Source organism: Lepisma saccharinum, chromosome 12, assembly GCF_977018435.1.
Source record: "Lepisma saccharinum chromosome 12, izLepSacc3.1, whole genome shotgun sequence".
In the NCBI taxonomy this organism is placed as follows: domain Eukaryota; kingdom Metazoa; phylum Arthropoda; class Insecta; order Zygentoma; family Lepismatidae; genus Lepisma; species Lepisma saccharinum.
Genome location: NC_139240.1, coordinates 10,270,371 through 10,282,433, shown reverse-complemented (window position 1 = coordinate 10,282,433; position 12,063 = coordinate 10,270,371).

Genomic DNA, 12,063 nt, shown 5'->3' with positions numbered 1-12,063 from the left:
AAACAATTAAGGTTCCATTGGAGACAATAAGCCATAGCTGTAGGTATGATAGTTACCTTTTGAGGCGTACTCTATTTCTAGTCCCTGTCACCTTGATAAATTCTTCATCCCCGGGTTCGTCATGTATCATTTCCTCGGGTAAGTACTCACAGGGCGAAGGGGATGGGGAAGAAGGAATGGTGGCCGGTGCTTTCAGGGCCCGCCGGGCAGCTTTCAGCTGCGCTTTAAGTCTCAGGGTGGTCGATGCCGCCCTGACTGGAGAGCTACTGGACATCAGAAAATATTCTTCAGTTTGTACTTGCGTGAACTTCTTCTCTGTTGAGCGAGGAGTGGTTGCTGGTTTCCTCGAAGCAGGGCGAGCTGGGAAGCATTGTTGTTTGAATGGACATGTTGCTGGTTTGTACACCTACACTGCGACGGGTAAGAGCAGCTGCAGCAGCGGTAGCGAATGGCACAGGTAAAGTAGTGCGTACACTTTCGCGAAGACGTTGTTTTTCACCAGCAGATATTTTCTCTGTGACGACCAACTCTCTGATTTTCTTCTCTTGTTGGAAAGAGGGGAGTCACGATGCCAGACTAGGTGCTCGCCTTGGCAATTAATGCATTTGGGTCCAGAAGAACGAGGTTTGGTCCCATGATCAGGCTGACTACATCTACCACAAAGGGCGGTAATGGCTTTGCAGGAAGGCTGAGTGTGCCCAAAGTGCTGGCATTTGAAACACCGCATCGGGTTAGGGATATCCAGCCCGTACCCTATCTGGGAAAGTGGTCGTTTGAAACGTCAGTATAATTGAAGCAGTTGGTACAAGTTCTCCGGACTTTCGCGTCATTATTCGCTGCACTGCGGTGACATTCTGGTATTAGAGTGCTTCAAGAATGCCTTCCTCCTCAGCATTTAACAGATCCCAGTGGCGAATCACACCTTTACTACTGTTAAGTTGACGATGGGGTTCAACATTAACACGTAAGTTTCCCAAATATCTCAGCTTTAAAAGGTTGTTTGTCTGGCGATCTGTGCTGTTCTGGATAAGTAGACTCCCGTTTCTCAGCTTTTTTTTCTGGTACATCTGAACCAGCGGCGTAGTCTACCTGTTTCTTGATAAGAAATGGTGACAGGTCCTTCAATGTAGCAGCTCCATGTTTCGTTGTTGTTGCAAAATCATCGTTACTGTCGGTCTTGTGAACAATACTAATTACAAGATAACGTAGCACGTTACTTGTGTTTTCCAACAAATGAAGCGCGCTCGATGGCCGCGCTCGTTTTGGTGGTTTTCCCCCGTTTGAGTTGTTTTTTGTACCCATATACAGAAATGATTTATTGTTAGGGGGGTCCATAAATTGTAGCCTCGACATGCCCTTTATGCCGAGGAAGGCCTACCCCCAAAAACGAAGGCTACTCGAGGACCAAACCGAAATTCCCGAGGCCACGTTCGTGACTGCACCTGCCCCTGCAGCCAACATCTTTTCTTGCAATGCGAATCAAGCAGCGGAGATATATACCAATGGATATAAATAGGAAAATATATATTCTGAGAGTTCTACGATACAGAGACTTATACGCATGATTTCTTTGCACAAATTTTGCTTCCTTCTTTTATGGAAAGATCATCTTCTTCTTTCTTTTATTTATTTATGGGGTGTAAGGGGTGATCTTCCACGTAGTACACCCAAATGTCAACCTCACTTCCACGTTAGTGCACCTGGACTGAAGGCTAACGAGGCTCTGCCGTGGCCACTATAATTTTGTTTGTATTGTCCTGTTCTTTTGTCCTTATGTGTGCTGAGTGCCCCTTTACAGCCTCAGATTTTAACAGAAGTCAGAACATTTTAATTTTTTTAGTTCTGCAACGTTAGAGTTGTTATTTGTAATGGTAAGGGGCTGGCCCCCGTATAATGTGACGGGAGCAAAATAGCTTAAGTGCTGACGCTCCCAAAATTTTAAATTCAAATCAAATCAATTTTATTTATTTATTTTAGCTAAAGTTTCACATACAGTACTGAATGACCATTTTACACTGAAACCGTAACAGCACGAAAATAACAACAACAACATAGAGTACAAAATGGCACTGAAAACAAATCAAAATGGTACATACATCGTTAACAATTTTCTAAAACTTTGTTCTGGCAAGAATATGTCCACATGTAAAGATCTTCTTTTATGGAAAGATTATCATCTTTTTTTGTTATTCCTTTATATGTTTCCCTCTTGGATCTTCGGAATTCTTCCCCTCTAAATTCAAGTATATATCCTTTGTGATGCCTGGCCAATGTATTGGAGTAGGTTTGAATTTGTCTTCATGCTTGTAGACGTCATAGTTCAAACCTAGGGGATCACTGCTTATGGCCGGAGGTTGGATTGTTTCGCCGCCTTCTGTGCTTCTCCGTTCCTGGATATATTCTCGCACCCTTTTTCGAGAACGTTTCCCCAGTTTCTTCGGCATGACGCCCAAAAATATATCTGTCGATATTCAATGTGCTTTGGGGCAGCAGGTATGGATATAGCGCCACCAGGGTAACAAACAAAATTCTAGCAAGAAGCTATCTTCTTGCCAGAAGGAAAAGACCAAGATTTTGAACTTCCTTAATCTTCTACATGTACCATGTGTATGGATAATGTCGATCATTGAGTTTCCTTTATTCCATTATGTTTTTATCCTTTATTTACAACTATTTAATTACTACTCATTCCCTTTTGTTTTATTTGTTTTTAATAAGTTTCTAGTTTCTCCTAAATCATTAATAATTTACGTTCCTGTTTTCCGATTACGCTGCCATCTATCGTCGTTTTCACCAACTATTTCCCCATATGTTTATCGTTGCCTTCGCTCATTCCGGCACGTAACAGTATGCCCAATTGTCTACCTCACTTCCACGTAATACACTCTGGACTGCTTTGTGCACACTAACGAGGCTCTGCCGACTGACCCTATGGCCAGTATAATTGTGTGTGTGGGTGGGGGTGTAAGTGGTGACCTTCCGCATAGGACACACAGTTGTTAACCTCACTTCCACGTAGTACACCCTGGACTGCATTTTGCAGACGAACAATGCGCTGGTGAATGGCACTATGGCTAGTATAATTTTGTGTACGTTGTGTTCTGTCCTTGTGTATGCTGAATGCCCCTTTACAGCCTCAGCTTTTAACGAAAGGCAGAATATTTTAATGTTTTAGTCACGCGACACTGCAATTATGCTTTTTAGTTATGGTAATGGGCGGACCCCGTTTAATGTGATGGTTACAAAGTAGGGTAAGTGCTGTGCCCCCAAAATTTTAAATTCAAATTTCAAATTGTGTATGTGTTGTCTTTACGTGTTATGAGTGCCACTTTACAGCCTCAGCTTTTAACCAAGGTAAGAAAATTTTAAGATTTTAGTTGTGCAACAATAGAATTGTGCTATTTTAGTTACGGTAAGGGACTGGACCCCGTATAGTGTGATTGTGCTGAGGCACCCAAAATTTTAGATTGAAGAGGAAAATCAAAGTACACATCTCAAAAGGCAGTTTGCATGAGCCCCACAAACCGCATCAGTATTTCATATTATTCCTAATGTTTAAATGATGGCACTGATATTGCACAGAACGGAACGTATTTGTTGTAAACGACAGTTTGTATCAGATATTGGGTTGGATGTTTTAAATTTTTTTCTTCATTGTAACGCAATGGGGATACAAACGTTACTTGACGGAATCTTACTCGCTAGAACATAACACAACAGAGGTAGATTAAATGTGGTTTATTGTATACTGCTATGAAGATTGGTCATGTTGCATCGTACAACAACCTAAGGCCTGACTCTAGGTAAATAAATGACCAGTTGTATTAGAGAGAGAAAGGAACGTCGTCTGACTCACATAAGTTAGAGAGGAGGGAAGTAGAGTGGCAGCGTCTCGGTGTATCGATGAAGGTGACCCCCCCCCCCCCGGGCTGACTGGATTAGCAGGACTGCACTCTCTAATTTGAATTTAATTTTTTTTAATGCGTCAGCACTAAGGCTATTTGCACCCGTCACATTATACGAGGTCCAGCCCCTTATCGTTATACAGAACAACTCTAACGTTGCATAACTAAAAGCATTAAATATTAAAATCTTCTGACTTTCGTTAAAAGCTGAGGCTGTAAAGGAGCACTCAGCACAAATAAGGACAAAACACAGGACAACACAAACAAAATTATACTGGCCATGGGGCCAGTCGCCAGAGCCTCGTTAGTCTGCAGTCCAGGGTGTACTATGTGAAAGTGAGGTTGACTATTGGGTGCACTACGTGGAAGGAGCACCCCTTACACCCCGACTGCAATCTCGACTCTCTGGACTCCCAGAATCCCTGCCCTTTTTATATTTGTGTATTTCCTTTGTCTCGCCCTTAGTTCTCCCTTAGGGACACTTGCACTGAGTGGCTTGTATACTTAGTTAGTCCTTTCTAGGAATTAAGGATGTGCAGGTGCCTTTGCACCTTTTTGAGGAAGTGATGGGTAATTTTGTACTCTGGTGCACCCTTCCCAGAACAGATGCACTTACGACATCCTGTTGTCTTCAAAGTTCATTCCCAGAATCGCCAGGGCCATATAGCACTCCTGGAATCGCAAAACCACAATGATATCCTTGTGGTTTTTCCTTGTTCACTTGCACCGACCAGGGGAAGTAGTAAAACCTTGACCAGGTTCCAAGAATTGAGGATAAGGTAAGTGCACGCGTGTGTGTGTGAATGTGTGTGTATTTTTCTTGTATTTCCTTACTTCGAGACAATGCCTGTATTATGTAACTACCAGGTTTCTGTACGTTACATCATTCTTAAGAATATTTTGAAGAATAGAATGGTTCAGTGAAGTTGTGAAGTTTGCTTAACACAACGAAGGTATTTCTCACAGCCGTTACAGTACTGCTTAAGTCTTAGAACATTGGTTCAAAACATGTGCTCAACGGTGGACATATAAATAGCAAAAATTGTTTTCGTCGCTCATTCTCTTTCAACTCCCGAATGCAGATGACGCATGGCTGCAGCTCCATCACAGCACTGACCTCATACATTTTCTATTTCCAAACCAAAATAAATTATCACGCTTTTGTAAGAGATGAAGTGTTTCGCCATCATTTTTTTCAGTTCTGTAAAATCCTACAAAGCTTTCGTGTATATCTAATTCATCACCCCAGTATCGTACCATAATGAACACCTGTTCATATCGTCGTAAATCATGGGTTTCGTTCAAAATGACACTATTAATCCCTGCATTTTTGACATTATGAACATTATGAACAATCTGGGACGACACTCTTAAACATTAACTCCCAAGAAGTTATATTGATATTCAGAACAAACATACCTAAATGTATTTTCCTTCTGAATGTAGTAACGAAAAACCACATCATTTCTTTCGACCTCAGGCCGAGAAGTTCTGAGAGGTTACCTTTGTTTTCAGAGTGCTCATCTTCTGTGTGTCCTCGTAGGCCAATGCCCTGGCGGGCGTCCTTGCACTTGAAATCCACTGAATCCACCTCCTCACTTGATGGGGCCCCAGGTTTGGTATATTCAGTTACTTCATAATCCGCATGTCTCTCTGTTACTCTCGTCGCAATGCCACGACTATGGCTATCCCCCAGTATCAAAATCTTCCCTTCGCGCCATTTGTTTTGTGCAGTATTATCGATTTGATTGACACGCACCTTCTGCCTTTAGGGCTTTATGTTAGTCCGTTACAACCCTTTTATCGGACTTCTCAAAGGCTTCTAAGGGTTAGTAGGACAAAGCCCTGGCGAGGTCTGTGGTGCAGGATTTATTTTTAATTATCACCTATGTAGGTTTGAAATGAAAGATCTTTAAGACCTTTTATTCCAAGATTTATTTAAACTTCTGATGTTTTACAAACAGACAATTTACCCGGTACAACTTGTAGGCCTAAACCTATTAGTTGTACCAAAGTTTATAACCCTGGTCTTTTTGATGATGCAGGAGAACGCCTTATTCAGAGTTGGGTGTGGAATATCTGCCAAATGGAGTACAAGTCCACCAGCCAATCAGAAGATTGAAGCAAGATATTACCCAACGTCCCCTGAACCATCAGCCTTTCGGCAACCAGAAGAATGTCCCGTAGACTTGCAAAAGTCTAGCTCTTTTATATCACAATTTTGTTTAAAATTTACCAAGGTTACTACATAGTTGTTTTATATTTCCATAGTTTCAACATTTTTTTCTGATTTAAGTTAAACAATTCATTTCCTATTGTAACATTAACAATAACACATTTTTAAAGAAAAGATTCCAACATAGATTAATACAATACAGATTGAATTGTTTTTTGCTTGAAAAAGCATGTGTTGACAGGGGCGACACATTGCGTTCCCCCAGAAAATAAAATTAAATATAAGTGAACGTTATTTAATTTTGTTTTATAACTTTTTCTCCTTTTTTGTATATTTTCATTTTTCTTTCACTTCTTCATCTTCATGATGTGAGGCGATGTTTCATTTGGGATCGTCTCCTTGGACTTCTTTCTTCATTTGCATGTAGCTTCTGGAGAAAACAGGAAATGGTTTTACATCTTGTTCAAGACACTCCTTCGTAAAACTTCTTGACGTCAATTAGCCAGGTCTTCCATCCATTTAGGTCTTCTTCTAGATTCTCCTCCTTTTGAATGGGAGATGGATTTTGTAAAGGAAATACAGGATGTTCTGCACTTACCTTGCATATTGAAGTATTTACAAGTCTCTGTTTGTCAGAAAATAATGGGCAGTTTAGTTCCTCCTCATCTTCTTGATCCGGCAACCCTGGAGCGAAAGCCTTCTTTCTTATATCTTCCTCGGCAGCGGACCTATTGTCTGAATGCGATTCCCTTTCAGCCATCGATAGTTTAACACACGAAGTCTTACCATTAATTGCTTCAAAACTATCTTCTTGGTCATCTGGAATCAAACTTTCTTCAACGACTTGTCCCTTCACCGTTAAATATAATTTATTGGCACCTGCATCCAAATTGACTCTATATCTCTTGAAGAAGGGATATCCAAATAACAAATCTGCCTCTAAATTCTTCACTGCGTAGACTTGATCTTTAAAAGTGTGTCCTGCAATTTCAAAAAGAATGGTTCGGCATCCTACAATACGGGACCTCTCATGTCCAACAAAATCCTTTAACCTTATTCCTGGACATCTTTGCAGTTTCAAGCCTGGTAATCTCTCTCGGAGATTTACCCAAACATTGTAATTCATGACGGTGCATTCGCTTCCTGTATCCAAAGTACATCTTATTTTTAATCCTAAAACTTCTATTAGAATTTCTGGTTTCTTGCTGCAATTCCCAGTTACTTCGAAAACATTAAACAATTTCTCTTCTTCTGAATTTGGATAAGAATTTAGATGTAGATATAAAACATCTAAATTTTCATTAGTAATTACTTTGTCTTCTTCGCTCTCACAAACAACAAGATTGTGTCGCGTTGTAGAAAGGAGAGCTTCATCTACAACGACCTCTGGTTTAAATTTGCTCGACTGGTAGAGGGAATTTCCCAAGAAGGTGCTTTAATAGCAGAAGGAATTTCCCATAGAGGTGCTCTAGGGTTTGGAATACAGTCTTCTGGATTTTCATCAGTCTGTATTCCACAATATTTTCTGGGAGACTGGTTCCAGTTTCTTTGATTCTGATTCTTATTCCAGAATGTCCTTCTATCGGCATCCTTTCTTTGGAACCTTAGATTTCCATGAAACCTTTGGTTGATCGGTGTGGGCCTCTTATCTTCTTCTCCTCCAATCCTCCGGGATAGCTCTAGATTCCTTATTCGAGGTTGAGGATTTCTTCGTTCATCAGTTCGTTGGTGATCGGCTTTCCATCCTTCCATTTGTTCAGACGCTTCGAACTTTCCCAGGAAATTCGTGAGTTGGTCTATGTTGGCGGGATCTCGCGTTAGTACCAGTTGTCGCACTCGTGAAGGTAATTGGCCAATGATTAAGTTCAGCACTTCTGATTGGTTGATGGTTTCCGTCAGATTTGCAGTATGCTGCATATACCTCCCAGCAATATTCCTCCAAAGATAACCCTGCACCTCTGCTATAATGTTTATTCCTCAGGGCATTCATTTCCCTCTGTTTTGCTTCAGGTGATGCGTATTGCTTTCTAAATGTTCAAAGGTTTCCCATCTCTTTTCGTTGGCCATAAACCAAGCCTTGGCTTTACTCACCATTAGCGAAGGGAGGACGTTTAGTCGATACATCATGGGCATTTTCATTAAATCCATATAAGTATTTATCTCTTCCAGGTACCTCTCAGCAGATACTGAATTTATTTCTCCACTAAACGTGGTGAGGGAATAGACGTCAGACATTCGGAGAATCCGATTGCATGAATGGTTTAAGTAGGAACTATCTTCTACCATTTTTTCCGCAGCGTAGTCTCTAGTTCGTCTCATTCTGCCACTCCTTCTTCGTTTCTTTCTTTGGCATGGTTCAGAATGTTCGGGAGATTCGGAACTGGAAGAATGCGAGGAGCAAGAGGTTCTTGCACATATCTTCTTTGGCAGAGTTTCCATCTCTTCATTCCTATTCTCCTTGCCTAGTTGTAAGGTTTCCAACTTTGAGGTTAACGTTTTTATAATTTCAACTTGTTGTGTTTGGGCCTCTTTTGTCACTCTTATTTCACCCTCCAAATTCACGGACTTTCCTTTTGACTTTCCTTCAGCTCAGTCATTTCTTGGTTCAAGCTTTCTTGTAGCTGTTTAAAACGGTCATCATCTATCTGCCGATCTTCTCTCCTTCTTTCCACTAGTTCTTCATATTTTTCGTCTCTCTCTTTTCTGATTTCAACTATCGCTTCGGATATTTCTTTTGTGAGATTTATTTTAAAATCTACAAACATTTTCTTACTCATTTCTCGTTCCCTTTCTCTTTCTGCTTTCTGTTCAGCATCTCTTTCACCCAAGGTTTCAATCAAATGTGCGAACTTCTGGTCACTCAATTCTCGTTCTCTTTCTCTCTCTGCTTTTTGTTCCACATCTCGTTCATCCAATTTTTCGATCAAACGTGCAAACTTTTGGTCATTTTCTTCCTTGTCCTTTAATCTTTGCTCTTTTTCTTCTTCCTTTTCTTTTAATCTTTGTTCTCTTTCTGCTTCTTTCTCTTTCTTAAAATCAGTCATAAAAGAGATCATCATTTCCCTCCAACTATCACTTGTTGGGGTTGGCGTAACTTGTTTTTCCACGCACTGTCTACATTTAACGTCTACCTCCGCAGCTACGTCATATCCTGGAGTTTTATGTGCGCAATTTCATGAACGTATCTGCTACAGTCGGAGCATGGTAATAAGGTTTCATCCTTCTTTTCTTCATTCGTACAGCAAACGAGTCTCTCCTTTTGCTGCCTGGTCAAAGGTCTCTGGGAACCTATCATCTGTGCTTCTTCTGTTTCTGGAATACGCTTCTTCTTCTGTTTCTGGAACAGGCTTCTTCTTCTTCTGCTGGGCCACGAAGATCCACTAGTGGTTGCTTCGATGGTCCTGGTCACGGTCGCCAAAAATCACTGACACGCACCTTCTGCCTTTAGGGCTTTGTTAGTCGGTTACAACCCTTTTATCGGACTTCTCAAAGGCTTCTAAGGGTTAGTAGGACCAAGCCCTGCCGAGGTCTGTGGTGCAGGATTTGTTTTTAATTATCACCTATGTAGGTTTGTAATGAAAGATCTTTAAGATCATTTATTCGAAGATTTATTTAAACTTCTGATGTTTTACAAACAGACAATTCACCCGGTACAACTTGTAGGCCTAAACCTATTAGTTGTACCAAAGTTTATAACCCTGGTCTTTTTGATGATGCAGGAGAACGCCTTATTCAGAGTTGGGTTTGTGGAATATCTGCCAAATGGAGTACAAGTCCACCAGCCAATCAGAAGATTGAAGCAAGATATTACCCAACGTCCCCTGAACCATCAGCCTTTCGGCAACCAGGAGAATGTCCCGTAGACTTGCAAAAGTCTAGCTCTTTTATATCACAATTTTGTTTAAAATTTTCCAAGGTTACTACATAGTTGTTTCATATTTCCATAGTTTCAACATTTTTCTGATTTAAGTTAAACAATTCATTTCCTATTGTAACATTAACAATAACACATTTTTAAAGAAAAGATTCCAACATAGATTAATACAATACAGATTGAATAGTTTTTTGCTTGAAAAAGCATGTGTTGACAGGGGCGACAAATGGTTCTTCATGTATGGGCGTTTTTTTTCTTACCAGAAACTCTTTTTGCTGTCACTATTCGCACAATTTTTTGCATTTCTCCCAGTTGAGTAGTCAAGCCTTGGTGCCATAGGGCTGACTTCTTCACTATTTAGCACCTCGAATGGTTTGATCGATTTGATTTTAAAATTTTGGGTGCGTCAGCACTAATGCTATTTTGCACCCGTCACACTATACGGGGCCCAGGACCTTACCGTTTCACATAACAACTCTAACGTTGCTTAATTAAGATCGTAAAATATTAAAATCTTCTGACTTTCGTTAAAAACCGAGGCTGCAAAGAAGAATCAGCACAAATAAGGACAAAAGAACAGGACAATACAAACAAAATTATACTGACCATGGGGCCAGTCGCCAGAGCCTCGTTAGTCTTCAGTCCAGGGTGTACTAACGGGGAAGTGAGGTTGACATGTGGGTGTACTACGTGGAAGGTCACCCCTTACACCCCAGCACCTCGAATGGATTATGGTGTACAAATTTGTTTCGTACATTTTGATTTTGTCCATTTCTGTTGGAACGGGAATTTATCAGAGATTTCGTATCTATGTTGCGATTTGCAACCTCCGACCACATGTTTGAGTTTTTCACAGCATTTAGTCTCCTCTTCCCGCTTCATAGTTCTAGATTGTCTGCTTCCGGAACCTTTATTATTTCATTCTTGGACGAGATCTCAAGATGCAGTCTTTCTATCTCTCGCTTAGCTCTGTTGCACTCACAACAACCCGGCATATTGTGACTTTTCACTCACCTTTACCTATATTTCGAGCAATACAGTGTCCTTGTAACTTTGCAATGTCTGTGCACTATACGAACAGCTTCTTTACAGTCTTTTGCCTTCTAGGTTACGAGTTTTTTTCACGAGCTCTTCTGCACGCAGGATTATCTGACTTACCTGCCTTGTACTTCCTGAGCTCTTGTTGGAGTATTTCTATGTTCTAATTTTTAAGACTAACGAGGCTCTGGGGACTGGCTCCATGGCCAGTATAATTTTGTTTGTATTGTCCTGTGCTTTTGTCCTTATGTGTGCTGAGTGCCCCTTTACAGCCTCAGCTTTTAACGATACTCAGAAGATTTTAATATTTTATGATTTTAGTTCTGCAACGTTAGAGTTGTTATTTGTAACGATAAGGTTCTGGACCCCGTATAATGTGACGGGTGCAAAATAGCCTTAGTGCTGACGCACCCAAAATTTTAAAATCAAATCAAATGTTCTAATTTTTGTCCTTCAGGTTCTCCTTTAACCGTGACACTTCTAGGGAACTCTGCTTTTGTAACGCCTCCCTTAATCCATCGATTTCTCTTCAGTACTACATTTCTGGATTTTAGATGAGCACGGTAGTTTTCCAGATTTTGAGTTTCTAGTGACTGGAAACCTATTTTCTCTTTCTGTTCTATTTCAAGCTCCACCAATATCCCTGTTCCTTCATCTTCTATTTCTTTGACAAATACGTGACAGAAATACAGAACTTGAAAATATAGAGAACAGGACTGAACTAAAATGTATGCAATAACAATCATACCCTTACCGTACAAAATTAGAAAGAAATAGCACCCAACTACAATATATAAATTAAAAATATATTCCCACTGTACAAAATCATAACTACATAATAATAATAAGCTTTATACAATGTACTGGAACAGGAAAAAAAACACATTGGATAACTATTGATGGGTGAGGATTCTATTTTTTCTTAAGCTGAATTTTCGTTTGGCTGCCTCGTAAGACCCACGATTTTTCCTGGTGCACCACTAAAGAAGAATAGTCTTTGAAAGAATTTTTCCAAAGAGGTTTTCCAGAATCTCTCCATGAGTTCGACAAGTCAGCTACCAACCTAGCCT